The sequence below is a fragment of the Rhinopithecus bieti genome, unplaced genomic scaffold, assembly GCF_001698545.2.
Source record: "Rhinopithecus bieti isolate Rb0 unplaced genomic scaffold, ASM169854v2 scaffold_3040, whole genome shotgun sequence".
Lineage (NCBI taxonomy): Eukaryota > Metazoa > Chordata > Mammalia > Primates > Cercopithecidae > Rhinopithecus > Rhinopithecus bieti.
In genome coordinates, this window is record NW_016804657.1 from 1,995,358 (window position 1) to 2,019,755 (window position 24,398).

The 24,398-nt window shown below is 39.7% G+C and overlaps 1 protein-coding gene and 1 pseudogene across 4 annotated transcripts in view; one reads left to right on the forward strand and one right to left on the reverse strand.

The window, feature by feature from the left end:
• The window catches only part of RAP1A (RAP1A, member of RAS oncogene family), a 94,555-nt gene that overhangs the window by 24,840 nt on the left and 45,317 nt on the right, over positions 1-24,398 (forward strand). Inside the window, exons 1-2 of one of the 4 annotated variants that reach the window (XR_001885027.1) lie at positions 18,779-18,800; positions 20,568-20,647. The exons of 2 other annotated variants lie outside the window; for them this stretch is intronic. The gene's annotated coding sequence lies outside the window, so the exon portion shown is untranslated. Of the gene's footprint in view, positions 1-18,778; positions 18,801-20,567; positions 20,648-24,398 lie in introns of those variants that run through there. One more of the 4 variants, XM_017869680.1, reaches the window with a different exon arrangement.
• On the reverse strand, positions 3,356-5,840 carry LOC108528086 (keratin, type I cytoskeletal 18-like; annotated as a pseudogene).

Below are 24,398 nucleotides of genomic sequence, written 5' to 3' on the forward strand. Positions count from 1 at the left end.
GCCCTCTTCTCTCCTAGAAGATTATACCTATGCTTTAAAAAAGATTTGTTTTTGTTTTGTATAACATTTCAAGAGTTTGTTTTACCTCTTGAAGTACATCCATAGTTGGTAGAAAGAGGAGCTAGTATCTTAATCTGAAAAACAATAAAAATATTATATCTCTCTTAGCTTCTGATATTTGCACTGCTAATTCTCCTTAATCTCTTTGATTTCTCTTGGAGGAATTTGGTTAAAAGATGATGAGGGTCTTATTAACACAGTGTGGAAGTAGGGATAAAAAAGAATTTACAATTGAAAGAATTATTTAGGAAACAAAATGTAGAACTAGCTCGACTGTTGATTATATATGGGGAGTAGAGTCAAGGATGGCTTGTAGGAATTACAGGGGAAATACATAGGGCAGGTAGAAAGGTTGACCTTAATCGTGAGAAGGGATAGCCTCATCCTATGGGACTTTAGGAAAAAAGATGATAGTAACTGGACTTAAGTTTATCAAGATGGGAGGGAATGAGAGAGGAAGTGGAGTAGAGATGGTAAAAGGATTGATGTGCAGTACTGAGGGTCGAGGTGAGATTTCACACCAGGAATTTGAAGTAGTGACATCAGTTATATAATAATATTTTCTCCAGCAATGAAGAGAAAGTTTAAGATTCACTAACAGTTGATGTGTACTGGCTGATTTGGGGGTGAAACAACAGGAATACGTGGAATAGAGGAATCTGAGCAAAGAGTAACTCGAAGATGGTGGTGTATAACTTACAGAGCTCCTATTCTGTGTTGGGCGCATAAATAAGCTTTGTAGATAACCATTTCATTTACTCAAATAATCCTGCGAGCCCAGCACTGGTATTCCCGTGATGAAACTGAGGCACAGAGAGGTTAAGACAGTTGCCTAGGATTACAGAGCTAGTAAGTGGCAGAACTGGGCTTTAAACCCAGGAAGCTAGGTTCCAAAGTCTATGTTCTTAACTGCTAAGCTACACTGTTGATCACTCTTGGAGTCATGGGTTAGGAGAAAAGGAAGGGAAACAATGAGCTGGGAGAAGATGAAGGGCTCAGGACTCAAAGTTGATGCTTCAGTGAGGTGGAAAACCTGTGCTGTGGGATTTTCCTCAGATTATACACACATGCACACTTGTTTATATCAGGTTAGGTGCTGAAAAAAAAAAGGCGATGAATTTAGATATTTACCGGGAATTCTTTCAGGAGCATTTTTCATGAGTCATATTTGCACTGCACAATTCTTTTTGCTTCATTTTTATGTAGTAGAAGGCAGTAAGGAATTCTTGTCCAAGTAAACATCTTTTCCTTTTGTACCGCTCACCACTGCGAATTTGATAGAACCCTTAGTAAATGACCAGGTTGTTTTCTACACGTTTTTTTCTCTCCCACAACATAACATGGGTTTGGCAAGCTTTAAAAAATGTTAAGTGTGTTTGCATCCACTAGTATACCTCTGCCCATTTAATAGGATATCCCTGCCAGTTAGAGCTAGTGATGTTTTGTTCTAATTTGGAGAGAGAACGTGTGTCTGTCTTTAAATTCTCTGTCAGTTTTCCTTTTTGTAAAAAAAAAACTTGATGCCCAAATTATAAATAAATTTGAGCAAATGCAGACTAAGGGAATAAAAAATCAATGCATCCATTGGAGTAGAACACCTTCTCTTTTTCTTCTCCTTTTTTTTTTAGACGGAGTCTCGCTCTGTCCCCCAGACTGGAGTGCAGTGGCGCGATCTCGGCTCACTGCAAGCTCCCGTACCCTGCAAGCTTCCGTACCCTATAAGCTCCACCTCCTGGGTTCACACATTTCTCCTGCCTCAGCCTCCTGAGTAGCTGCCACCACACCCGGCTAATTTTTGTATTTTTAGTAGAGACGGGATTTTACCGTGTTAGCCAGGGTGGTCTCCATCTCCTGACCTTGTGATCCACCCGCCTCGGCCTCGCGAAGTGTTGGGATTACAGGCGTGAGCCACCGTGCACGACCGAGTGGAACACCTTCTCAACATAGAACTGGTTGATTAATTTTTTCCTAATGCGTGGCTTTTTCCAGTATTTTGTTACCCAAGATAACATTAGTCGAACTAGCACTTTGAGAAAAGGAGTTAAAAATTTTTTTCTTGTTAAATTTGGGTAACTGGTCATATTTTCCTTTGTCTCTCACTGTCTCATACCCTTAGATCAGGGGTCTCCAACCCCTGGGCCACAGACTAGTGAGTAATGGTCTATGGCCTGTTAGGAACCAGGCTGCACAGCGGGAGGTAAGCAGCGTTGAGTATTGCTGCCTGAGCCCCGCCTCTTGTCAGATCACTAGTGGCATTAGATTCTCATGGGAGTGCGAACCCTATTGTGAATTGCACATGCACATAATCTAGGTTGCATGCTTCTTATGAGAATCTGATACCTGATGATCTGTTGCTGTCTCCCATCACCCCCAGATGGGACTGTCTAGTTGCAGGAAAAAAAGCTCAGGGTTCCCACTGATTCTACATTATGGTGAGCTGTATAATTATTTCATTTTGTGTTACAATGTAATAGTAATAGAAATAAAGTGCACAATAAATATAATGCGTTTGAATCATCCTGACTCCATCTCCTACACCTGGTCCAGTCTGTGGAAAAATTGCCTTCCATGAAACTGGTTCCTGGTGCCAAAAAGGTTGGGGATCGCTGCCTTAAATTATGTAGATAAACATAATAGATATTTGTGGTTATATCAGGGACTCTTACAACATTTTTTCTGTATTAATCTAGATATTTAGATGAAGCTCAACATGCCTTACAGATTGATATGGCTAATGTTTCAATTGTTTGCTTCTTGCCGCTGTGAAGTTTGTTAGAATTACGGCTCTAGATCTTTTTTTTTTTCCTTCTTTTAAAGTAAGAGATGAGGTCTCCTCTGTTGCCCAGACTGATCTCAAACTCCTAACCCCTTCCCACCTTAGCCTCTCAAAGTGCTAGGAGTACTGACATGAGCCAATGTGCCTGGCCAGGGATCTAGATCTAGTACATGTTAAGATCATAGCTTTTAGAACATTTAGTCATAGGTATTTAATTGTAGTTTCTTCCTTTGAACCCTGAACTTCAAGGCGTTTAGTAATACTTTTAAGGTCTGTGTTCAGGTGGTTTTTGGTTTGACTGTAAATACCTTTTCCTGTTTAACATTTTTTAGTTCAAATCTAGGTCACAACCTGTCTGTACTCTTGTAGAAAATTTTATTTTTAAAATTTTATTTATTTATTTATTTATTTATTTATTTATTTATTTTTCAGACAAAGTCTTGTTCTGTCACCCAGGCTGGAGTGCAGTGGCACAATCTTGGTTCACTGGATCCTCTGTCTCCCAGGTTCAAACAATGCTTGTGTGTGTGTGTATGTGCATGTGTATATTTTTTGACATCCAGTGACCTTTGAACTTTTTATTGGTCTCCTGCTCCCCAAAGGGTTACCCTGCTTCTGCTGGCTTAATGTCTCAGAACTTGGTGTCATTGGTCTCAGATACCACTTTGCCATCTACTCTCCGGTGGGTGGTGGTCTTTTGGATGGCTTGCATGGAGTTGCTGCTGTCCAGGGCATCACCAAGGTTGAAGTCCTTGCCATCTTCCAGCAGGTGGCGGTAGGTGGCGGTCTCAGCCTCTGGTTTGACCTTGATATTTCAGCAGGGCCTTGTACTCCTGGGCCTGGCGTTGCCCCTCTGCCCGGGTCTGTGCCAGCTCTGACTCCAGTTGCAGCAGGATCCCATTGAGCTGCTCCATCTGCAGGGAATAGTGGTCCTTCACCTCCCTCAGGCTGTTCTACAAGCTGGCCTTCAGATTTCTCATCGAGTCCAGATTGATCTTTAAGGACTGAGCTTATGTCTCAGCTCTGTGAATGTCATCTTAGCAACTCCAACCTCAGCAGACTGCGTGGTGACCACTGTGGTGCCCTCCTCAGTCTGCTGAGACCAGTACTTGTCTAGCTCCTGTCAGTTCTTCCGAGCCAGCTTATCGTATTGGGCCCGGATGTCTGCTGTGATCTTGATGTCCTGAGATTTGGGGGCATCTGCCTCCATAGTCAACCCAGAGCTGGCAATTTGGGCTTGTAGGCCTTTTACTTCCACTTTGTGGTTCTTCTTCATAAAGAACAGCTCCTCGTTGAGAGCCTCGATCTCCAGCTCCAGCTGCAGCCAAGTGACATTGGTGTCATCAGTGACCTTGTGGAGTCCATGGATGTCACTCTTCACAGACTGGCACATGGCCAGCTCTGTCTCATACTTGACTCTAAAGTCATCAGTAGCAAGACAGGTATTGTCAGTCTGCAGAAGGATGCGGGCATTGTCCACAGTATTTTTGTTTTTTCTTTTTTTTTTTGAGATGGAGTCTTGCTGTCCCCAGGCTGGTCTGCAGTGGTGCGATCTTGGCTCACTGCAAACTCTGCCTCCCGGGTTCATGCCATTCTCCTGCCTCAGCCTCCCGAGTAGCTGGGACTACAGGTGCCTGCCACCACACCTGGCTAATTTTTTCTATTTTCAGTAGAGATGGGATTTCACCGTGTTAGCCAGGATGGTCTCGATCTCCTGACCTCGTGATCTACCTGCCTCGGCCTCCCAGAGTATTTAAGAAGATCTGAGCCCTCAGGTCCCTGATGGTCTTGAAGTAATGGCCCCAGTGTCTGAGCTGGGGTCCCTTCTTCTCCAGGTGCTCCTGGATTTTGCTCTCCAGCTTCCAGTTCTCGGTTTCCGGGCTCCTCACTCTGTCCAGGTAGGACGCCAGGCTATCATCCAGACATGTCATTTTCTCCTCATTCTGGAGGCCTCCCATTCCTGCCAGACCCCTGACCATCCCCGCAGCCAGACCCCAAGCTGCCCCAGAAGTTGGTGGAGCAGGACACGGAGATCTGGGAACCAGAGCCCCCAGTGCCTGGATAGACACTGGCTGGGCGGCATGGCTGGGTGCCTTGACAGTGCTCAGGGACCAGTAGTTGGTGGATAAAGTGAAGCGAGTGGTGAAGCTCATGCTGTCTAGGGAGGAGAGTGAGAGGATAGGACTCAGGCTTTGCTGACGACCAGAATATTAGATATCATTGCTGAATATCCCTGTCTTCTTTTGCTGTTGATAATCAAAACTTCATTACTGATTCCGACTTGATTTTTGAGGTTTGGTTCCCATAGAATTTTTAGCAGACAGATTAGTATTTAAAGGAATATTAAATACATTATTTCTTTTAGCTAGAATAAGCTAAAGGTGCAAAAGAATGAATGTTGTCTTAGGTTTCTAAGACCTGGAAAACCGGTCTGAATGCTTTGATGCACTAGGTTAACCTTTATGCCATTCAGAATGTGAGACCAGTTTGGGCTGATTTTCATTCCTCTGTTAGGCTTAAAAAAGAATCACCACACTGTTCATTGATGTCATTACGACTATTAGGAAAAATGTTGGTTATAACTGTGAAGAGCGAGAGAACTCTTGTTTATACTTATTTTAATAGTGAAAACTTGGTTTTGGTTTAGAGTTCTTCTAACAATATATATGAGTAATATTTGTAGAGTGCTTTTTGTTTTAAATATGCTTTTACCAAGTTTGTCTCATTTGATCTTCACAATTCTGTGAAAAAGGTAGGACAGATAGTGTCACTCCTACTTTTAAAGATAAGAAGTTTGGGCTTCAAAGAATTCAGTGACTTGCCCTGAGATAAATAGCTAGTTACATCTGCTATCTTTTACATTAGTTTTCATTCTCCTATATCAAAGAGTTTCTATGCAGAAAGACTTCTATATGATTTGCTTATAATTTCTAAAATGTAAAATTCAAATTGTTGAAATTTCTGACTTTTCTACATTTACCAGAAAAGTATGCCATTTTAAAAAATAGACAATTAAAAAAATATGGAATGCTTCATGAATTTGTGTGTCATTCTTATGCAGGGGCCGTGTTAATCTTCCCTATATCGTTCCAATTTCAGTATATGTGCTGCCAAAGCAAGCACGACTTAATTTTTTTTAGAGCAGTTTTAGGTTTACAATAAAATTGAGCAGATTTCTCATCTATCTTCTGCCCGCACACATGCGTCGTCTCCTTAGTTATCAACAAATCCCCTACCAAATCGGTACATATGTTACAGCTGATGAATTTACATTGACGTGTACTTAATCATGCAGAGTCCATAGTTTACCTTAGAGTTCACTTTGGTGTTGTATATTCTCTGGGTTTAGACAAATGTAAAATGATGTGTGTCCACCTTATAGTTTCATACAGATAAAAGTTTTGCTGCCCTAAAAGTCTTCTGTGTTCCTGTCTTTTTTGTTTGCTTGTTTTGCCTGTATATAAAGAGGAACAGATAGCAAGTTCTTCCACATGGTATTACTGTAATTTTAATCTTATTTGTAGTTGTGGGATTTAGAAATACTTAATTCAGAAGTATGTCTAAGTTAATAGATTATAATTTTGACTCTAAGAGCATTATGAAAGAGTCTTTCTCTGGTTCTTTTTGTTTTTGTTTGTTTGTTTGAGACAGAGTTTTTGCTCTTATTGCCACGGTTGGAATGCAATGGCATGATCTCGGCTCACTGCAACCTCTGCCTCCCGGGTTCAAGCGATTTTCCTGCCTCAGCCTCCCGAGTAGCTGGGATTACAGGCATGCACCACCATGCCCGGCTAATTTTGCATTTTTAGTAGAGACAGGATTGCACCATGTTGGCCAGGCTGGTCTCGAACTCTGACCTTAGGTGATCTGCCCGCCTTGGCCTCCCAAAGTGCTGGGATTACAGGCATGAGCCACCACGCCTAGCCTTTTCTGTGGTTCTTAACAAAATTCTTTCAAGTTGCCCAGTTTCAAAAAAGAAAAATTACTTTGTACTTTTAATAATCACTTAAAAACTAGTACCCTTTATATTGCATAATGCTTGTGGGGAGATACTAATATGTATATATTTTTTTAAGACAGAGTCTTGCTCTGTTGCCCAGACGGTAGTTCAGTGGCACGATCTTGGCTCGCTGCCACCTCTGTCTCCCAGGTTCAAGCAATTCTGGTACCTTAGCCTCCTGAGTAGCTGGGATTATAGGCATGTGCCACCATGCCCAGCTGATTTTTTCTATCTTTAGTAGAGATAAGGTTTTGCCATGTTGGCCAGGCTGGTCTTGAACTCCTGACCTCAAGTGATCTGCCTGCCTCAGCCTCCCAAAGTGCTGGGATTATAGGCATGCACCACCAGGCCCAGCTAAGTTTTTGTATTTTTAGTAGAGACAGGGTTTCACCATGTTGGCCAGGATGGTCTCGATCTCTTGACATTGTGATCCATCTACCTTGGCCTCCCAAAGTGCTGAGATGATAGGCATGAGCGACCATGCCTGGCCTCAAGTATATATATTTTTTAATTGACTTTTTTTTTGTGCAAAAGTTTAGTTCAAGTATTTTATTTTTAGAGATGGAGTCTCACTCTGTCACCCAGGCTGAAGTGTAGTGCCGCGATCTTGGCTCACTGCAACCTCTGCCTCCCAGGTTCAAATGATTCTCCTGCCTAGCCTGCCGAGTAGCTGGAACTACAGGTGTGTGCCACCATGCCCGGCTAATATTTGTATTTTTAGTAGAGACCAGGTTTCGCCATATTGGCCCGCCAGGTCTCAAACTCCTGGTCTTGGGTGATCTACCTGCCTCAGCCTCCCAAAGTGCTGGGATTACAGCCATGACCTAGTTCAAGTATTTTTAGAACCTCTGTTCTTGTATTCGTAGACCCTGTGCAAATCTGTATGTGGAAATACAAAATAATCCTTACCTTACTTTCAGCAAAGTTGACGGTGATAGCAAAGGAAAGGCTAATTATGAAACAGTTAGAGGAGAGGTCACCAAACTTTGGTCCAAGACCTGTTTTGTATGGCCCTCAAGCTAAGAATGGCTTTTACTTTTTAAAGAGTTTTTTTAAAAAAATAAGAAAGAATAATATGTGACATAGGCCATATGTGGCTCACAAAGCATAAAACATTTACTGTCTAGCTCTTCATAGATAAAGTTTGCTGACTGTGAATTAGAAGACTATATATCATATAAAATAAAATGTAAACAGAGACCTTAGGAAAATGCAAATCAAAACCATAATGAGATATTATTTTATACACACTAGGATGGCTGTAATTTAGGGGAAAAAAGGACAATAACAAGTGTTGGCCAGGATGTAGAGAGATTGGAACTTTCATACGTTGCTGATGAGAATGTAAAATGGTACAGCCACTGTGGAAAACAGTTTGGCAGTTCCTGAGAAAGTTAAACATATGCTAAAGAGATGCAATGAAAAATAAAAAAAGTAATAAAAGAAAAACAGAGAGTTATCTTAACGACCCAGCAGTTTTGCTGCTAGATATATACCCAAGAGAATTGGAAACGTACGTGTACACTAGAATTCGTACAAGACTGTTCATTACAATAAACAAAAAGTGGAAAGAACCCAAATGTCCATCAACTGATAAATAAACAAAATGTCATATAGTCATACAATAGAATATCATTCAGCTATAAAAAGGAATGAAATACTGATACACGCTTCAATATCAATGAACCTTGGAAACATGCTAAGCACAAAAGCCAGACACAAAAGGCCACATGTTGTATGATTCCATCTGTGTGAAATGTATAGAAAAAGCAAATCTTTAGAGATAGTAGGTAGATTAGTGGTTGCCAGAAGCTGTAGGGAGGGCAAATGGGGAATAACTGTTCATGGATGTGTTTTTTTTTTGGGGGGGGGTGATGGGAATTAGATAGTGATGGTGGTTATAACAGCCTTGTGAATATAGTTTTTAAAACCACTGAATTGTGTACTTTAAAATGGTGGGTCGGGTGTGGTGGCTCACGCCTGTAATCCCAGCACTTTGGGAGGCTGAGGCAGGCAGATCACCTGTGGTCAGGAGTTCGCGATCAGCCTGACCAACATGGAGAAACCCCAGCTCTACTAAAAATACAAAAAATTAGCTGAGTGTGGTGGCGCATGCCTGTAATCCCAGCTACTCAGGAGGCTGAGGCAGGAGAATCAGTTGAACCTGGAAGGCGGAGGTTGCAGTGAGCTGAGATCGTGCCATTGCACTCCAGCCTAGGCTACAAGAGCAAAACTCAGTCTCAAAAAAAAAAAAAAAAAAAAAAATGTGGATTTTACAGTATGTGAATTATATCTCAACAAAAGAAAATGTAACCAGAGATTAAGTAGTATAAAAAAGATAATGAGAGGTCAGAGAGAGAAAAGAAGACTGTGGGCATGAATTAATGGACATGACTCTGAGGTTGGGGCTTGAAATGCACCTCGAAAGGCATAGAGGATTTGGATCGATAAAGGAAGTGGTTAAGGCATTACTTAGGAAGGGGTATAAACCCAGGTGTTATTTTGGCATAAGAGAAGTGGCAAGATATAAGTGGAAGAAAAGACAAGGCGAGTCTCTTGTTTTCGTGGGGCTTCTTAACTGGCATATTAACTGATCAGGCCTGCTAAGGATAATGCTTTGCACAATTATTTTCATGGTATAAATTGCATATCCTTCTAGTCTCAGGCAAGACGTTTTTATTCCAGCCAGAGAGCAAGAGCCTAAGTACTCTCCGCCATAGTATTCTTAACAGGTTCCTGTAAGGATTTTAGTTCATTGCATATGCTTTGTGGAATTCGCTGCCATCCTTTTTTTTTTTTTTTTTTAAACCTATTTTAAGTCATACAAAGTATCTATCAGGTTTTGTTGTTACTTAAAACAAACCCCCCTCTTAATACTGTCCCTTATTCTTGCCATTTCACACTTTCTTGTTCTTTCATGTATATGGTTTCATTTAATCCTTCCGTCACACCTGAGGTAGGTGGTATCATTCCCATTTGAAAGATGAAAGAGGCCATATAATAGAGTGCTTAGGAGCCAGGATGGGAGCACTGGAGGCAGAATGCCTAGATTCAAATCCTCGTTCTGCCATTTACTAATTGTTTTGTGAGTTTTGTGAGTTTTGCTCACAAAACAATTTTTTGTGAGTTATTGAACTTCTGTAGGTCATATGTTTTCTCTTGTCCAAAGTGGTGATTGTAATAATATTATAGAGTTGTTTTAAATAAGTTGACTAAAAGTAAAATTCTTAGAAACATGCTTGCACGTAGTAAGCCCTCAGTAAGTGTTTAACTGTTACTGTTGTTTATAGATCATGAGAATTGAGTAAGGTTAAGAAGTCCAGAGCCTTCCAGCTTATAAGTGTTAGAGCCAATGATTAAATATAGGTGATCTGAATCTAAGTCCTACTTGCTAATTTATCTAGTTGCCTTTACCATATTTTGTTACATGTTTATTTACTTACTGGACATAAAATTATTAGCCTTCTAAACTTTCATTTAAATATGGATCGGCTGAATGTGGTGGCTCACACCTATAATCCCAGGACTTTGGAGGCTGAGGTAGGAGGGAATTGCTTGAGGTCAGGAGTTCGAGGCTGCACTAAGCTGTGATTGTGCCACTGCACTCCAGTGGTGACAGAGTGAGACCCTGTCTGAAAAAATAAATGCGGGCCAGACCATAGACCAAGTACTTATAGCAAAAGAGAGTTTCTAAATTCCATGCAACAGAACTTCCATTCTTAAACCCAGTGTTTTGCTTTAATCCACTGGTGCCCAATCCTTAGCAGTTGTACACCAGACTTATGAGCTATGAGGGGAAAATGACAACGGAAAACATAGATTGAATGCAAAATAACTGAAAAAAAGAAAAAACAAAACAATGCAAAAAACAATAAAAAAAATTAACAGAAATTAACTTGACTGTGATAAAAGAAACAGCTAAAAGCAAACAACATCTGAGCGAAAAGATAAAAAAGTGACTATTCTTATAGAACAGACTGCTTGATAGGAACTTTTGAAAACTTGTTTTAAAACTTTTTTTTAAAGATAAATGAAAAGAATAGGCATTCACAAAAGAGAAGGGCTCATGACTGATAAATATTTGAAAACATTAGCCTCACTAATCAGAGAAGCTTAGAGTGATAAAATTTTGATAATACAATTTACAAAATAAGAACATTTACGTTGAAACTGTGCTGTTAGGGATATGGTGAAATGGGACCCACACATTCCTGATTGGAATGCCAGTTGATAAAACTACTAATCTCCATGAAGAACCTTAAAAATGTTCCTAGTCTTTGGTTAATTAATGTTCCATGTGAGAATATAAACCAAAGAAAAAAATGACAACTGGATAAAAGTGTATTATATAAAGATTCATTACAGCATTGTCTATAATAATAGAAAATACTTGGACATGCCCAGCAAGAAGGATAGTTAAATGACTGTACATTTATTGCAATATCTGTTAAAATAGTTTTGAAAAACTTCAGTGACCTTGGAGAGAGATGAAGTAATATCAGTAATATCGGCGGGGGTGGGGGTAGGGGGGTAATAAAAAACAAGATTCAAAATTGCAACACTTTAACCTCTAATGTCAAGCTGTAGACCTAGTCTTGAGAACAGTTCATTCTGGACAAATACTTCCTGAGTTGCTCTTAAATGTTTGATTTACTGAGTACCTACTATAAAAATAAATACGGCAAAACCCCTTTTGAAACCACATTCTCCTTCCCCTTGTAGTAGTGACCTCCCGATTTTTCTATTCCTCCTTCAAGCAAACTCCTCAAAAAAATTGTCTATAATGCCATCTCCCAATTTCTTACCTCCCAGTCTTTCCTGAACCTAATTGTGCTTTTGTCCTGGGTTATTACACTGAAATTGGTTTATCAAGTCTCCAGTGACCTCCAGTGGACAGGTTCTCACTCTCATCTTCCTTTACATGTCAGCATTTGACAGTTGATCACTTCCTCCTCTTTGAAATATTTTCTTCTCTTTATCCCAATAAACTATATACATGGTTTCCCCCGCCCCCACCGCCTCACTAGTTGCTCTTTCTTGACCTGCTTTGATAGCTTCTCTGCCCTGATTTTTTTTTTTTTTTAGTCAATATGGAGAATTGTGTTGTATTTTTTTATATCGTGGTAAAATACACATAACTTATACCATCGTAATTATTTTTAAGTATACAATTCAGTAAAATTAAGTACATTCACATTGTTGTGCAGACTTCATCAACATCCGTTTTGAGAACTCTTCATTTTATGTAACTGAAACTTGATTCCATTAAACAGTAACTCCCCATCCCCCTTCTCGGCCCCCAACAACCACCATTCTACTTTCTGCCTCTGAATTTTTTACTATAATAGGTACTTCATATAGATTAGGGATACCTACCTATATGTCAAAATTGCAAACTTCTGTGCATCAAAGAACACATCAAGGTTGAGCATCCCTAATCCTAAAATCCAAAATCCATAACTTTTGAGTGCTGATATGACACCAGAAGTGGAACATTCGATATCTTTCCCCATGTGTGTTGCAGTCAAAATAGTAGTCAAAACTTTGTTTCATGCACAGAATTGTTAAACATACTGTATTAAATTACTTTCAAGCTATGTGTATGAAGTGTTTATGAAACATAGAAGAATTTTGTGTTTAGACTTGGGTCCCATTCCCATTAGAGCTCATTGTGTATATACAGATATTCCAAAATCTGAAAATATTTGAAATCTGAAGCCCTTCTGTTCCCAGAGGGATATTCAACCTGTAGTCCAATTTATCTGTTTTTTTCTGTGGTTACCTGTGCTTTTGGTGTTTATCCAAGCAATCATTGCCAAATACATTGTCATGTATCTTTCCTCCTATGTTTTCTTCCAAGAATATTATAGTTTTACTCTCTCTCATTTAGTCTTTGATCCATTTTGAGTTAATTTTTGTTTATGGTGGGCCCAATGAAGAGGGCTCAACTCTTCATTCTTTTACATGTGGGTATCCAGTTTTCCTAGCACTATTTATTGAAAAGACCATCCTTTCCCAATTGAATAGTCTTGGGCTCATTTTCAAAATCGTTTGACCATACATGTGAGGGATTTATTTCTGGGTTATTTTATAAATTTTAATATGTTTTCTTTTTCATCCTGTTCAAAATACCAATTTCCCTTTTGATTTCTTCTTTGATCTATGGATTATTTAGAAATACGTTGTTTAGTTTCTAAATATTTGGGGATTTTCTTGATCTTTCTGTTACTGGTTTCTAATTTAATGCCATAGTAGTCAGAAAACATACTTTTATGATTTAAATTTCTTCAAATTTATTGAGACTTACTTTATAATTTAGAATATGGTCTGTCTTGGTAAATGTTTTGTGTGCACTTGAAAATATTGTATATTCTTTCATTGTTGGATAAAGTACAGTCATACATCACTTAACAGGGATATGTTCAGAGAAATATATCATTAGGCGATTTGTTAAATTAATCTCTAAGTAGCTTATTTCTTTTTAGATACTTTTGCAAGTGATTTTTTTTTCATTTTATTTTCCACTTGTTTGCCAATATATAGAAATACAGTCACACATCATTTAACAACATATCTCCTAGCTATGATCATACCACTGCAGTCCAGCCTGGGCAACAGAGTGAGACCCTGTCTCTAAAGTAAGTAAGTAAGTAAGTAAATAAAGTAAATCATTAAATTCAACCTTAGCTTACTGTAACTTTTTTAGCTTATAAACTTTCTGACTCCTGTAATAACACTTAGCTTAAAACACAAACACATTGTCCATGTGTTCAAAAATATTTCCTTTCTTTATATCCTTATTTTTTTTCTATTTTAAAATGTTTTACTGTTTTAACTTTTAAAACATTTTGTTAAAACTAAGACACAAACACGTATTCACCAAGGCCTGCACTGGTTCAGGATCATTAAGATGTCACTAGGCAATAGGAATTTTTCAGCTCCATTATAATCCTACAGCACCACCATCACATATGCGGTCTAAACAATGCGGACTAAAACAATGTCATGCAGTACCTGGCTGTATTCTGTAAATGTCGATTAGATCCAATTGATTGATGGTATTGTTTAGTTCACCTACAACCTTACTGATTTTCTGCCTGCTGGATCTGTCAGTTACTGACAGGGGTGTTGAGGGTTCCAGGCATAATAATGGATTCATCTGTTTCTCCTTGCGGTATCCGTTTTTGCCTCATATATTTCGACACTGTTAGATGCATGCACATTAAGAATTGTTATGTCTTCTTGGAGAGTCGATGCCTTTATCATTATGTAATACTCTTCTTCATACCTGGTAACTTCTCTTACTCTTAAGCCTGCTTTGTCTCAGAATAATATAGCTACTCTTAACTTTCTTTTTATTAGTGTTAGTATGATATATTTTTCTTCATCTCTTTACTTTTAATCTGTGTACAGTGGTCCCCACTTACCCATGGAGGATACATTTCAGTATCCTCTGTGGATGCCTGAAACCGCAGATATAGTACCAAACCGTAAGTGTACTGTGTTTTTTCCTGTACATACCTATAATAAAGTTTAATTTACAAATTAGTCAGAGTAAGAGACTGACAGTAATACCTAATAATAGAACAATTCTAACAATATGCTTCATTAAAAGTTATGTGAACGTAGCCTCTCTCAATATTGTAATATTTTTCAGATACCTATTGACTGTGAGTCACTGAAATTGCAAAAAGCAAAACCATGGATGGGGTCTACTGTATTTATATTTAAAGTGAGTTTCTTACAGACAACATATAGTTGGGTCTTGTTTTTTTAGTCCATCCTGACAGTCCTTTAATTGTTGTTGGATTAAGATGTATCTACCATATCTGTTACTCTTTTCTATTCATTGCCCTCCCTTGTTCTTTCTTTTTTTGCCTTTTGGTTTGTGTTTGGACGAACGGAGGCAACATGGCGCAGTTCCGGGTTCTTCACCATCAACTTTCCCGCGCCCGGGAAAGACATGAGTCGACTGCGCAGGCGCAACCCGACCTCCGACGGAGAGGAACCGGAACCCGCCTAGCCACGCCTACCACCCCGCCCCGACCCGCCTATGTCCCGCCCACTGCCCTCCCACTCCCGGGCCCAGGACATAAACGCTGCTCGAGGCGGGCACGCCGGGGCGAACTTCCTCGGCCGCTCCTTGTACGGGGACCCAGGAACCTCCTCTGAGAACGCCGGAGCGAACTTCCTCGGCCCCTCCTCGTACGCGGGACCCAGGACCCAGGAACCTCGTCCAAGAACGCCGGAGCGAACTTCCTTGGCCCCTCCTCGTACACGGGACCCAGGAACCTCATCCGAGAATGCCGGAGCGACTTCGTCGGCCTCCACCGCCGGGGACCGGTGAATCTCGCTCCCTCCTTCACATTGGCTTGTAAATAAACTTTTTTTGCCTTGCCTACTGGCCTTTTCTCTGGCATTTGCTCTGGGGGNCCTCCGACGGAGAGGAACCGGAACCCGCCTAGCCACGCCTACCACCCCGCCCCCGACCCGCCTATGTCCCGCCCACTGCCCTCCCACTCCCGGGCCCAGGACATAAACGCTGCTCGAGGCGGGCACGCCGGGGCGAACTTCCTCGGCCGCTCCTTGTACGGGGGACCCAGGAACCTCCTCTGAGAACGCCGGAGCGAACTTCCTCGGCCCCTCCTCGTACGCGGGACCCAGGACCCAGGAACCTCGTCCAAGAACGCCGGAGCGAACTTCCTTGGCCCCTCCTCGTACACGGGACCCAGGAACCTCATCCGAGAACGCCGGAGCGAACTTCCTCGGCCCCTCCTTGTACGCGGGACCCAGGAACCTCGTCCGAGAATGCCGGAGCGACTTCGTCGGCCTCCACCGCGGGAGACCGCTGAACCTCGCCCCTCCCTCACATTGGCTTGTAAATAGTTTTTTTTTTGCCTTGCCTACTTGCCTTTTCTCTGGCATTTGCTCTGGGGGTCGCATTAAAGCAAATCAGTTTCAATTGAACATTTTATGTTACTTCATTTTTTCTCCTCGCTTACTGTATTGATTATACTTGTTTTTACTTTTTTTTACTAGTTGCCCTTGAATTTGCAGTATACATTTACAACTAATCCAAGCCCACTTTCATATAGCATAGCACTTCATGTGTAGTGCAAGTACCTTGGAACAGAGTATTCTCAATTACTTACACCAGTCCCTTATAACATTGCTGTCATTCATTTTACTTATCCATAAGCTATGGTCACCTAATACCTTGTTCAGTTATTTTGAACAAACTGTATCTGTTTAGATTGATAAAGGATAAGAAAAGTAAAAGTAAAGTTTCCCATCTAAGTAGTTTTCCTTCTTTTTGAAGAAATTTTCACATTTCTTGCAAGTCATGTCTACTGGTGACAAATTCTCTTAATTTTTGTTTTGAGAATGTCTGCATTTCTCCTTCATTTGGAGGATAGTGTCACTTGATACAGAGTTGTAACTTGGTGGTTTTTTCTGGGAACACTTTAAATATTTTACTTCACTCTCTTCTTGCTTTCCTGGTTTCTGAAAAGTCTGATGCAATACTTCTCTGTTCTGTTACAGTTAAGATGTTTTTTCCACCCTCTGGCTTTCAGCATTTTCTCTTTGCCTTGATTTTATGCAGTCTGAAATAATACCTAAGTGTAGATGTTTTGGCATTTATCTTGGTTAGTGTTCTCTGAACTTCCTGGGTCTGTGATTTGGTGTCTATCCTCTATTTTTTAGCAGTCTTTTTTTTTTTCTCCCAACTTCTCTGTTTGGCCCTGTCTTCCAAACGTATGTGGAAGTTAACCAATTGTTACTACCTCCACTGCTACTCCTTTGGTCGGCATTCCTATCTCTTGTGTTATTTCAGTTGCCTTCTAGTTCTTCCTGATTCTGCCCTTGACCTTCTCTTTTATAATCAGAGAGATCTTTTAAAAATTTCAGTGGAAACTTGACATCCTCTGCTCAAAACTGTCCAGTGGCTTCCCATGCATACCAAGTAAAAGCTAAAGTCCTTACCATGGCCTAAAAGCCTGTATTTAGCTCTCTGTTTAATCTCTTACCTTCTCTTCTCCTGATGACTTCCTCATTGTCCTCCAATTATAGTGCCCTACTTGTTCCTTATTGAAGTCACCTGGCATCTCAAGGCTTTTCTGCTTCCCTTAGATGTCTGCCCAACTCTGTTCTCTAACTGCCTGTCATCTTTAGTTGTTTGCTCAAAGATCATTCTTTTCTATATTATAAACCTACATGCCATATGGATTACAATCTCCCCATTGCTTTATGTTTTCTGGAACACTTTACCAGCTGACTTGTTTCTGGTAGGAGAGTGCATGGCGCATTGGAGAAGATGTAAGAGAGCCAATTGGCTGGAGTGTTGAGAATGAGAGGGAGCACTGTTGTGAAATAACAGTTAGAGACCCAGCTGTGCAGACCCTTGTAAGCCATGTTAACATCTTTGGTCTTTATCTTTAAGGGAAATGGGAAATCACTGAAGTATCTGAACTGAAGGGATTTGGAGGAGGTCACTAAGTGATTAAATTTGTCATTTCACAAAGTTCATTTTAGCTTCCTTTTGAATATATTGGAAGGGGGAAATATTGGATGTAGGGAGATCAGATGAGGGGCTATTGTAGTGATCCAGGTGTAAGCTTATGGTAGCTTATTTAGTCTGTTATGGTTGATGGACATACAAAGAGAATGTTTGAAACTCCCTGATTATCTGAAGAAATCTATTTATATACATCTGTGGTCAGCGATTCATAACTCCTGATTGCCAGGTTAAGATTTCCAATTTAGGGGCCGGGCACAGTGGCTGACGCCTGTAATCCCATCACTTTGGGAGGCCGAGGCGGGGGGATCGTGAGGTCAGGAGTTCGAGACCAGCCTGACCAACATGGTGAAACCCTGTCTCTACTAAAAATACAAAAAATTAGCCAGGCATGGTGGCACACGCCTGTAATCCCAGCTACTCGGGAGGCTGAGACAGGAGAATCACTTGAACCCGGGAGGCGGAGCTTTCAGTGAGCCGAGATTGCACCGCTGCACTCCAGCCTGGGCGAAAGAATGAGACTCCATCTCAGGAAAAAAAAACAATTTCCAATTTAGAGGATCTCTTTTTGGTTCCATGATAAGAAAGTAAAATGGCTTTCCCAGTGTAATTCTTCAGAATAAATTCTAGAAATTCTGTTAGTCAAATAGTTACGTATCTCTTTTTGTCTATGTCTTAGCATTTGGCACGAAATTAAAGGTTCCTAATTAAGCTAATTATTATTTAATGGTCATTTCTAGATCCTGTTCAAATTAATTCATCTCTCATGAAGGCAAGACTTTAACTAATTTCCTTGTTTTTCCCAGCCTTCTCTCATCTGAAAAAATTAACTTGATCAGGACTAAGATTGTTCTTCAATCGGATGTTTTCAAGACAAAGGTGTCTATATAGGTGTTATTTCTCTTCACAAAACTAATAGCTCTGGGAACAAAAATTTGTGTAGAACAGTAGCACTTACAAGGATAGGAAACTCAACACTCTGGCCATCCTTAAAGAGATTTGAAGCTGTTACATGAGCAAACATTTAGTAAACAGGGATTCTAATAGTAGTTTTCTAATGTGGCAGTGTTTATAATAAACTAAAACATTGATTCTCTCTTTTCACTTTTGTTTGGGAAGGAAAAAAGCATTAAGCTTCTGTACCTGAAATATGTTATTAAATATATTGTTTACTTATCAGAAACCAGTAAGGTATCTTAGTCCAGTTTTGTTGTGTAAATAAAGAAGTTGAATATTAATGAGGACAAATGACTTGTCCAGGCTAATGTAACTTCTAGATCCTGATTTTGGACCCAGATATTCCTTCAAAAGGCTCTTTGGTTTTTGTTGTTGTTGTTGTTGTTTTGAGACGGAGTCTCGTTCTTTTGCCAGGCTGGAGCCAATGTCATGATCTCGGCTGACTGCAACCTCTGACTCCCTGGTTCTAGTGATTCTTCTGCCTCAGCCTCGTGAGTAGCTGGAATTACAGGCAAGAGCCACCACGCCAAGCTAATTTTTGTATATTTAGTAGAGACGGGGTTTCACCATGTCAGCCAGGATGGTCACGATCTCCTGACTCTCATGATCCACCCTCCTTGGCCTCCCAAAGTGCTGGGAATACAGGCATGAGCCTCTGTGCCTGGCCAAGGCTCTTTGTTTTTGATCAGAGGTTGTTAGTTTGGGTTCCCTGGTCTCCAACATCCCTCACTTCCCCCAGTGTATATATTCTTTTCAAAGAACTGGACTTACTAGATTAAGGAATCCAATAAAGTTAAGAATCAATAAATTTGATTATACTGCCTCCTGATTTGGGGTTCATAATCTGACAGTGCTTTCCATTCTTGTCTTACATTACCTTTCCAAAATTCTTCTCAAAATACCAGTAACACTCTAGTTACGTTAATAAAGTAGTGATAGTATCTTTTTTAAGTGGACAGTTGCCAGGCACTCTCCTAAGTGCTACATATGCATTATCTAATTTGGTGTTCACAGCAACATTGCTGAACTATGTCCCTTACTTTAAGATTAGCCCCCTACCTTAAAGGGTCTCACCAGATTTTAAAGATTGCTTGGATTGCTTGGATTAATTGAATTACCGAATATAGTGGGAAAAGTCTTAGGCATTAGTGTTAGATAAAACCTAGCTTTGAATCCAAGATCAGCCCTTTTTTTCTTTCAGTAAATGTTTATTGAGCATCTACTGTTTCCCAACTATTGTTCTGGGCAGTAGGAATGGCATCTATAATTTATCTGCATTTTGAAGGGGAGAAAATATCTGCCTTGAAGATTGCTAAAGGCTAAGAAAAAGGCACTTAGAAAAAAGATTTGCTTCCTTGCCCTCCTAACTGATCTTCCTTCTCTAGTTTTTCATTCTTCTGTTGCAATCTACAGAGTACTCATAGAGCTTTCATTTTTCTCTTCAAGCTCTTGTTCAAAAGCCTTAGGTGGCTTTTCTCATCTGATAGGAAAGTTTCAAGTTCATAGGATGTCATGGAGGAACTTTTATAGCCTGCTATTTAAAACCATATATGGGCCAGGCGCAGTGGCTCACGCCTGTAATCCCAGCACTTTGGGAGGTCACGAAGGGCGGATCACCTGAGGTCAGGAGTTCATTACCAGCCTGACCAGCATGGTAAAACCCTGTCTACTATAAATACAAAAAAATTAGCTGGGCGTGGTGGCACATGCCTGTAGTCCCAGCTACTTGGGAGGCTAATGCCGAAGAATCGCTTGAACCAAGGAGGTGGAGGTTGCCGTAAGCTGAGATTGCACCACTGCACTCCAGCCTGGGCGACAAAGTGAGACTCCATCTCCAAAACACACACACACACACACACACACACATATATATATATATATACTAAGTCCTTTCCTCTCTCAACCTTTCACAGTAAATGCTCAGGCCACCTAGACATTTTTAAAAATACAGTTTTTCCATTAGATCATCACAGATCACGGAGTTTCTTGAATCTCTGCCTTTTTTCTGGAATTCCATGTCTATAACATTCTGTCTACCTACACCCCCTTCCTCTCCCTGGGTTTCAAGAAGTACATACAAAGTACACAGAGGAAAATGTCTTTTCTTTCCATGTCCCGTCATTCCTCAGCTTCCTTCCCAAAGGTATTCTATGCATATACAACTTTATGTACATGAATGAATACAGGCAATTTAGCATGTTAGATTGTGAACCCTGAAAGCAGGTTGCCTGAGTTTAAATCGTGGCTTTTCTTCCTAGATATGTGACTTTGGGGATATTACTAGTATCTGCCTCGTAAGCTTATTGTGAGGATTTCTTACAGCACTTCCTGGCACATGGTAAGCACTCAGTAAATGTTTGCCATTATTATTGTTGTGTTGTTGTTATATAACAGCATAATATATTCTAAAGAGAGCAACATTTAAGATCTAGAGACGTAGGTTTGAATACAGCTTCCCAGTTACTTTATGCTTAAGTCATTTAATCCAAGTTAAGCCTTGTATGTTTCTTTATAGTGGGGGTAATGACATATAGTTTTGGTTTTGATTACCTAAAATATAAAAAGTTTCGAAAGAGCTTTGTAAGTGACAGAATGATATATAAAATTTAGTTGCTGTTGGTTACATGTTTTTACTTTCCCTTCAAGAAAAGGTTATAACATTTTAGCTGGATAATAGTTTAAGAAACAAAGATACCAGAAACTTTAGTTATAATTATGCATTTTTGCTTACAATTACTCCAAATTCATACTTTTTCATTAGCTTTGGCATGCTTTAGTTTTGGTCATATATAGTTTATGTGGCAGTGCTGTTAAGGGAATAAAGTTAGAGTGAATACCTCTATTTATGGAAATGTATCTATCAAGATTCCAGAATTGGTATACTTAACTATACTTGGCATAATTTAGTACACCTGGCCAAATGTATCTTTTAAGGAAAATAATGTATTGTGGTCAACCTAGAAAGTATTAGTCATGGCCTTAAAATTTTTCTGCATGGTTTACAAATGTTTTGTCTGCGATGATTAATAGTTACTGAAGAATATTCACTTAAGTAGATGGTAAGACATGTAAAAAGCAGTCTTTCATTTCCACTTCTCTTAGTCAAACATTTACTGGTGATGTGCTTTTGATCATTTGCTATGTTGCTAAAACAGGATACGCATTCACTGTTTTTTTTTGACAGCTCATGGATCCAAGAGCACATGTAGTTCCTAAAGGCACAGAGTATAGGATATTTTTGGATACCGTGATATTCACCCCTTATTCTGGTAATTAGAAACATTCCCAGTATTAAACGTTTAGGAGGAAAAGTTATAGTCAAAGGAGACCATCTTTCTTTTAAATCATTTTAATATGAAGAATATATTTTACTTTGGAGATTTAAAATGATTTAAAGTAACAATTTTAGTAACCTTTGGGTTTGTCTTGAAAGTATTTTCATTTGTTTCTAAAATACTTGTTTCTCTGAAGAGAGAAGATGGCTCAATCTGATGACATATGTAACCTTGATGACTGACAGTTTAAACTGAAATCAACAAAGGGAGAATATTTTTTTAATGCATTGAGACAAAGCATACAGGAAGGATGTCATTTTGTATAATCTTTTGTTGAAGTCTTCGAAACAGTACAAGTGTTGTTTGCCTCATGACATGAAAATTCACAGTAGGGTAAACAAAGCTATTATATTTGAATTTCACAAAAATGTTTACTTTCTTAGTTATCTTTCAGAAAAAAATTCAGAATGATGACTCTCTTCTCAAATTAAGTATTTATACTAATACTGCAAAAACTGTCATTTAGGGATTATTTGTACAGTTCTTTGTGGCAATGCACAGCCATGCAACATGTGCATGTGTTTATTAGTTTCCATACGTGCATGTATTTATTAGTTTCCATATGTAAAATCTGGAATCATTGAAACAATCTGTCTTAGACTTTTTTTGATAACGAATTAGGTTAAAAACTCCTTATGTATAACAACATGGTAGTCATTGAATGTAAGAACTCAGGTCACATTGCAGATATTCTAAAATAGAATGTAAATTAGTTTTACTAATTACAGGTTTTAACAGTAATTCTGAGATTATTATATGTGGCAAATAATTTGTGTGGTATTCAACAGTCTAATTTAGGTAAATCACAGAGATTTAAAGAAAGCATTGATTTGCATCTGTGATCAGTATTGCTTAGGAAAAATGTCCAATACTATAAGAGTATATAAAGTTTTGACTCAAAGGGGTCAGGGAAGGATATCTTATGGAATTAATACTTGTGCTCAGGTCCAAGGAAAAGAGCAGGCATTATTAACTAAGTGGAGAAGGAAGAAGTCATTGCAGGCAAAGGGAATAGCTTCTACAAAAGCCCTGTGGCAGAAGGGAGCATATCAGGTTTAAGAAACTGAAAGATGGCCAGTGTGACTGTCATAGAGAGTAAATAGGGATATGGCGCAAGATGAAGTTGATACAGGCCAAATCATTAGGAGCTTTGAGGACTTGGAGTTTAATCTTTACCCTATGAGCAAAATGAAATCATTGAATTTTCTGTTTTGAAAAGACCATTGTGGCTGCAATGTAGAGGAACCCAAGTGAGCAACAATGGACTAGTTAAGAGGCTATTTCAGTAGTCCCAGGAGGTTGCTTAGACTAGAGTCATGTAGTGGAAAAGAAAAGGAACTGACAGATTCTTTGCCTGGAGGGTAGTGGTTCTTCGCCCAGGTGATTCTGACACTCCTACCCTCCTCTCCTGTTTCTCTACTCTTTAAAAAAATGGTGATAGAAAATACAAAGTAGTATTCTGTGATTAAATTATCACACTATTATAGATTATATTGTTGATAACAAACTAATATTCATAATTTTATGTTGAGAATATTATAAAGAAATGTTTTCATCACATATAGGTTCATGGCTGGGCGCAGTGGCTCACTCCTGTAATCCCAGCACTTTGGGAGGCCGAGGCGGCCGGATCACTTGACGTCAGGAGTTCGAGACCAGCCTGGCTAACATGGTGAAACTCCGTCTCTACTAAAAATACAAATTAGCTGGGCATGGTGACCCGCACCTATAATCCCAGTTCTTGGGAGGCTGAGGCGGGAGAATTGCTTGAACCTGGGAGGCGGAGGTTGCAGTGAGCCAAGATCGTGCCATCGCACTCCAGTCTGGGCAAAAAGAGCAAGACTCCGTCTCAAAAAAAAAAAAAATGTAGGTTTATGACTTCTCACTTGTGAAGATGTGTATATTGGCCATGTAAGATTTTTTAAATGAAGGTCCCTTTTACAACTGTAAACCTAAAGGAACAATATCGAGGAACTGACATTTATGAGACATGCTCAAAGGCTAAAAAGTAAGTGAAAGCTAGAACCAGCACTCAGAGCCTATTTTTGTCTTGATGGCACCTACTGAACTAGCTAAACCTGGGCTTATGGTTTCATTGCCTTCACAGACATAAGAGGATAGGAGACGAAGCTCAGTCTATGAGGAGACATCCCACCGAGTGTCTGTGCACCCCTCCCCACGCCTCTTCCTGCCAACTCCAAGGAAACTAGACTGTCGCAAATGTTGGCACTAAGTTGAAGTGGGGTGCAAGTTTGGGGTTGTTATTCTTTGACATTTTATAGTTATACCCTAGCCTTTATGTTTCCATATCTAAATCGCACTTTCTGGGTTAGCCCAAAAATATCTTAAAATTTGACTATGGTTCAAAGTAATTCTGGTCACTAGTAACCCCAGGCACTTGGCAGAAGCAAATGCACATCACAGTAAAAGATCACAGAACTCTAAAAGAAAAAGACACTGAAAATATGGACTAGCCAAGATAACAGACAACTGAATTGGACTCCCATTGACTTCATATTTTGGAATTATTAGACAGGAATTTAAAATCAGTGTGTTTAGCAAGGTAAAGATTAAAAATATAAGAATGGTGGGATTATGATAGCTAACATTTTGTAGCTATCAGTTGGAACCTTGAACTGTTCCAGTACTTTATGTGTTAATTAATCCTCACAAAACTCTAAAGTAGGGATTATTATTATCCCCATTTTACAGGTGAAGGAATGAAGCAGAGAATGGGGATATAACTTGACCAAG